Here is a 6351-nt window from a genome sequence, read left to right as displayed (position 1 = left end):
ATATATGATATATATATATATATGACTTATTTTTATTACATATATAATGTCAATGTATTAAATATAAACTACACATGAATATGAATCTTGCATAAATGCAGTTGCAATATGGGACTATGTATTTTTTTGCATTCCTTACTACATACGATGTTAACGAAATTGTTGTTTTTCATATGTGCGTAAGGATACATTTTTGTCTTTTTAACTTTTATAATTTTTTGTCTATTATCTAAATCATAACTGATTGTCATCGCGAATGAGAAATTATTTAAAGGCTGACTGAAAAGGTAAATAAAATATAAACATGAAATATAATAATATTGCTATAATATATAATATTAGTATCTTTTGTGATTGCGTTATTTTTTACGAAGATTTATTTGCCCCAGGATTTTGCAGAGTTAAATAAATAGAACTTAATAAAAAGATTGTGTGTATATTGTTGATGAAGTTTACATAAGAGAGTGAACTTTTGAATTATTGTTAAATAAAAGCAGTTAATTCTCTTCGTTTTACCTAATTTATGTTTTCTTGTCTCCTACAATTTTATTATTAAGGTAATTGAAAATTGAATGCATATTAATGATCACAGATAAATACATCATGTAATAAATAAGTAATATATATAATTATTAATTAGTGGTGGTTATGAATGAAATTATAGGTACGATAACTCATTTACACATATGATATATGTAGTAGATTGCTGAAGCACACTTATGTATATGGGTATGTTCCTTAGTGATAAAAAGAGATGATATTCTATTACTTTACGCTTTCTTTGATATTCGATGCTGCGCTATGAGATATTTGCACTGAAAAGCCTAACACAATTTATATCTCTTGACTTGTACTCTGTTTTGTCATGTAATAATTACAATATGTTTTTCTTAGTTTACAAACTAATATAAGAAATAGTTTACATAACAAATATGTGTGTCTATATATATATATATATATATATATATATGATTTATTTTATAATATAATTATTTAAATCTAATAATTATTAAATCTATTTTTATAATTGTTTGAATTAGTCATTTGTCATAATTTTTTACCCGTACATTTGTATTAATTTTATTCATAATTTCTATTCGCGTGTATAAATTATGTTCTGCAATACCGACTAAAGTATTTTATGAAGTATTCTCGCTTAATCGATAAGTTATCTACAGAGGGAGGGAGAAAAAACATAAATTGACAAAGAATACAGAAGTACATAGAAGCACACAAGTTCCCTATTTTATCCAACCAGATTCATTTTATTGTTAGAATGAGCGAATTTCAATGAACCTTATATTAAATTAAAGTATCATCTTTTCTCTAAGTGAAACCCACCATAAGAATCTCACCAACTCTCCGCTATCACGCATCAACGTTTACATGGCAAAGTCTAACGGAGAACTGAATAAAAAAAAAATGTCAGTTAACGAAAAATTTAATGTTTATATATAAGACTAATAACAAAATCAAGTTTAAAAAATTCATCTCTCTAAAATCATAAAATAAAAAAATATATTAAAATTATTTTCTATTTAAAGTATGTTACTAAGTATGTAATGCTTAAAACAGTACATATGTGTTAAAACAATCTGAAATATAAAGAGAGTGCATTAGAATATTTAAATAATTGTTAATTAATAGATAGAAGTGCCTATTGTTGTTAAAAAACTCGGAATATATGTTAGGAGCACCGTCCTCTTCGAAGTCTCCTGTTAGACTGAGTCATTGTCCTCTAGAAAATTACTTTTATTAAAAGTTGTTTATATGACTTTTCGAACGTTGCGCATGTGTATAAAGTGAATAATCCACCAAATCAATAAAATTTAAGATTATAACGTTCTCATTTTAGTATTCCTTTAATTTTTATGAAATTGTTTAAACTAATATACATTTTTTGTTACTTTCCTGTGCAGTGATGACTTCAAAGGGGGAAATTTTAATCGAAAAAAATATCACATCGAAAATATTTAATATTTGAAGTATGTTAAGAAGTATATGTGATGTTTATATTAGTACATATATGTTTAAACAATCTGAAATATAAAGAAAGTTTATTAGAGTAATAAAATAATTGTTAATTAATCGATAAAACTGTCTATTGTTATTAAAAAACTCGGAATATATGATCTACGTACTGTCCTCTTCGAAATCTACCGTTGAAATGAGCCTTTGTCTTCTCTTTAAATATTGTTTATATGACTTTCCTAACGTTGCACATGTGTTTAACGAGAATATTATTTATAATAAATAGAAATGAAGATTATAACGTTCTGATTTTAGTATTTTTATCTATTTCATGTGATTTTATAAACGTCCCTTATAATAGGATATTCTAATCTTTGATAGTATTTTACAGTCATAGCTTTAAGTATCTTCTATTGTCCACTGGTGGTCCTGCTTGTAACTAAAAAAAAAGGGACTTGTGAGCTTCTATGTACTTCAATATTCTTACCGATATATCTCCTGCAGGTATACAAACTTTACTTTCATTTTTTTCAAAGTGCGCTTGAGCCTTGAGTTTGTGGTTGCGCATGCGTATAACATATCTCCTACTCATGACACTTCTATTTCATAATTATTCAAAGTGTAATAATTATTTTCAATTAATTAACGATAAATAAAAAATATTTGATAAAATAAAGTTGAGCAAATAGTGAGTAATTAAGAGCACTTATTCATTTTCTTTTTACTGTTGTAAACTTCGTTGCTTTGCTTAGAAATAGAAAAAAATTTGTTGTATTTTCAATTATTAATAGCTAATTAAATAATTATATAATAGAGTGAGCTATTATGTATTTTGATTGAGAATTTAATGAACAATTAAGAGCACTTATTTATTTTTTTTTGCTGTTAAGGATACCGTCTACCGTATCTACGGTGAATAGTAATTCGTTTGGTTGAAGGCGCCATCAGTAGACAGTTTTGGAATTATTATACATTCGTATGAACCATTTGTAATATGTATCGCATATCTATATGCTTGTCGTAAACTTATAATTGCCAATATTCGAAATGAGTTTCATATTCGCGATCGAGTTGAGAGACGAGAAGGTAAACGAGATCGTTCTTGATAGGAATAAATGAAACAAGTATAAAACGTTACGTTACGTTAGGTAGAAAAGCCGGAAGAGAAACAATGAACGATTAGTATGGAAATCGTTTACAGGCTATAAAAATGAGCATGGAAGAATACACTGTGCGCGAACAGCCACTCAACGTCGAATAATACAAAGCTAAGTTCTTCGTTCCTTCTTAGACTTCTATAACGACGTTTCTTCGACAAGGTTCAAGTATTATTATCGTTTCTAGTTGATGTTACTACCACATTTAATGTTTTACTCCTTTATGTGCATACGCCTTTACCTATAATTTTTTCTACTGGGTGTTCATTGAATTTTAAATATACGTTGTTGTCGGCCATCTTGGTATCTTCCTGGTTCCTCCTTGGTATCATCTTGGTATCACAAATTGCAGAATTTGTGCATTATAAATATCACGATTAAAATATTATTTGAATAAAAAATATTACCTTTACGAAAAAGAGACATGATTTCGAATATTTTATGAATGAAATAAAATATAGGCTATCCTAAAAGTCGCTTTATCGAATTGAAACATTAGAAATTTATGTTTGGCAAATATTTAATCGTGGGGTCATATTTTATTTAACAGCACTGCAATTAGGAATTCATATTTTGGTAAAACCAAAATATTGTAATTTTAAAAATTTAATTAATAAATCAATATTTAATTCTTTTTGTTTTTTCGGTAAAGCGACTTTTGGGACAGCCTATATTTTATGGAATATAATTTTAAGGGAAATGGAAATGAATAAATAACTATTTTCGTTATAAATAAAGAGTATGTCACTGGACATTTAGAATTCAATTAGAACAACTTGTGATTTTCCCGCTTAAAAATTAATTGGTATAATATCCGTATATTCGAGATTACGGTAGTATGGGGTGATTTGAACGCTCACAATGCTAGAAATCGATGTCGTAACTGTACACATATTAAAATCTTTCTATGTATTATGTATGTATAAGTGCACGTAAATACGCAACGTGCTCGAAAGTACGACTCTGCAGGGTCATGTTACAGAATACATCTGCAACAATCAGAATGCATGTTATGTTAGACAGTTCGATAAGAAAATGACGATTCTCGCTGCTGTAATGTACACATCATAAATTTCAATATTTAGTGCAGCGAATTTGTTTAGTCAGTAGGCAACTTCGTTTATTGATACTCAACAAAATATGAATGTCAATATTTTATATGACGGACAACATTTTTTATTCATTACATCTATATTAGATGTAGAAATGAATTCGGTGCCTTGATATTAAATACTTCTAAACATTTGACAACTAGTTAAAATGAAAACTATTAGTAAGCAAAATGGCAAGGCACATATTTGTTTTAAAAATGCACCGAATTAATTTTTAAACCTAATATAATAGAGAGTATCGATCGTTTATACTTTCGAGGGTAGCAACAAGTTTTGGATTTTTCCTTTACACATTACAATTTTGTATTTACTTATATTTGAAAATGTCCAAGTTTTTTTTAGGATTGTCATTCGTTTTGGGAAAATAAGTCGGAGATAATTTAAAATAGATTTAATCAAATGAGTCATTTTAAATTTCTAAGGGTAAGTAATGCTTTTCTTTTTCCAGATGAACTTTCCTCACTGTTGAATTAGAAAAATAATAAGTGACTCATACATTGTGTGTATTGTATTTCTAACTTGTAAAGTTCGAAAGTTAAAATGTTTGTAATAGTTCAAGCTAAAAAGATTAATGGAAATCCAAGGTCCACAGTTTAAAAATCTTTGTTATATTTTGAAAGTATATTGTTGAAAAACCTTTTATGAGTCATTCTACAACCCATGGACATTTTCTAAATTTGATAAAATTTAAAGTTTTTAGAAAATATTTTGTTTAAAATTAAAGGAATGTAGTAAAGAATGAATATTTTCTAATGTACGTTCATTTTATTACAGACAAGCTAACCAAAATAGAAAGAGAAAGAAAAAATGGATACAAAAATAAATACAATTCAAGAAGAAGACGATAATGGTGACACGATTTCTTCAACTTCTTCTTTCTTTCCTTTCGTTGGTTTCATGAAAAGAAAAAAAAAAGAAATAAAAATTAGAAGATCTTGAAATAAAACATGGAAGAATCATCCAAGTATTAACACGTTGCTTAGCTACGATTATTTCTAATACATATATGTTACGTCCAACGTTCGAATGTTGAAGAGGAAGAGGGTGTCTTAAGTTAGCCATACTCCTTCCCTCCGAACTCTCATACTGTCTCTTTTTAAACTTCTGATAAGAGGAATTATGCGCGCGCAGAAGTCAGAAGAACGAACGCGTTTCTCCCAGCTCGATTTGCGCCATACCCACTACCTTACCAAGCAGGACGTGGTGGGCATTAATTCCTCTCCCCTCCCTGACTTCAGTTTGACCTAAGTATTTGCTTCGAGGAGTTCACCCCCTCTTCTCTCTCTCATTTGCTCCCTCTCCTTCTGTCTCTCTTTCTATCCATTAGTTAACCAATACTTCCTTTTTCTTCAATTCTCTTTCTTCGTTATTCTTTCTATTCTCTCTCTCTCTCGCTCTTTCTCTCTCTCTTCTTCCCTTTCTTTTTCTCTGTAGTGCTCGCGCCACGTTCACCACAGCTCGGACTCTATGTAAGTACATAATATACACGAGCTCCGCTTTCGATCATAGAGCCAACGAGAGAGTCTCATATTGGAACGACCGAGTAAAGAACTTTTATTTTCAACGATACTGGTCGATTGGTACTCACTCGTGCTTTTCTCACTTATTACATTTCTGTTTTTTATTTGAAACATTTCGAGAGTCTTCATTCGAAATAAATAACCGAGAGATTCTTAAATAAAGAAAGATTTTTCTATCAAAAAAAAAAAAAAAAAAAAAACAGAGAGCTAAGGAAGTATAATTCATTGACGAGTACACTGGTTGATAGAATTTTTCTAGTGATTTAATATTCTACTTTTGAATTGTGTATTTCGTTGATTTTGACACTTTTTTGAAGAAGAGGCAGATGAAGTAGAAGAAGTGACGATTTTGGAGAACCAGAAGTAACCAAGTATCGATAATCGTGATTTATTTTGGTAAGTAATTTTCATCGTTTGTTTATATTTTCACGTAATCGTTTTATTTACTTTTTGTTTTGTGCCCTTGTTATTCCCATGTCAAAGAATCAATCCCGCGGTTATCGACGTCGATGACATCGTGTTACCGAAAGCGTATTGCGTGAACTGGGCCGGTGGTCCGCGAGTTACTGGAGACCGGGGGCTGCTTACGGG

General features: G+C 29.5%; 1 protein-coding gene across 2 annotated transcripts in view; it reads left to right on the top strand.

The window, feature by feature from the left end:
- Positions 1-5755: 5755 nt before the first annotated feature.
- The window catches only part of LOC106793659 (box A-binding factor-like), a 51399-nt gene continuing 50803 nt past the window's right edge, over positions 5756-6351 (top strand). For both annotated transcript variants that reach the window (XM_014760800.1, XM_014760798.1), the window contains exon 1: positions 5756-6156. The gene's annotated coding sequence lies outside the window, so the exon portion shown is untranslated. The remainder of the gene's footprint in view (positions 6157-6351) is intronic.

Source organism: Polistes canadensis, unplaced genomic scaffold, assembly GCF_001313835.1.
Source record: "Polistes canadensis isolate GaletaPanama2010 unplaced genomic scaffold, ASM131383v1 scaffold_16, whole genome shotgun sequence".
NCBI lineage: Eukaryota > Metazoa > Arthropoda > Insecta > Hymenoptera > Vespidae > Polistes > Polistes canadensis.
Note: the sequence above shows the minus strand (reverse complement) of the source record. Positions and strands in the feature narration are given on the sequence as shown.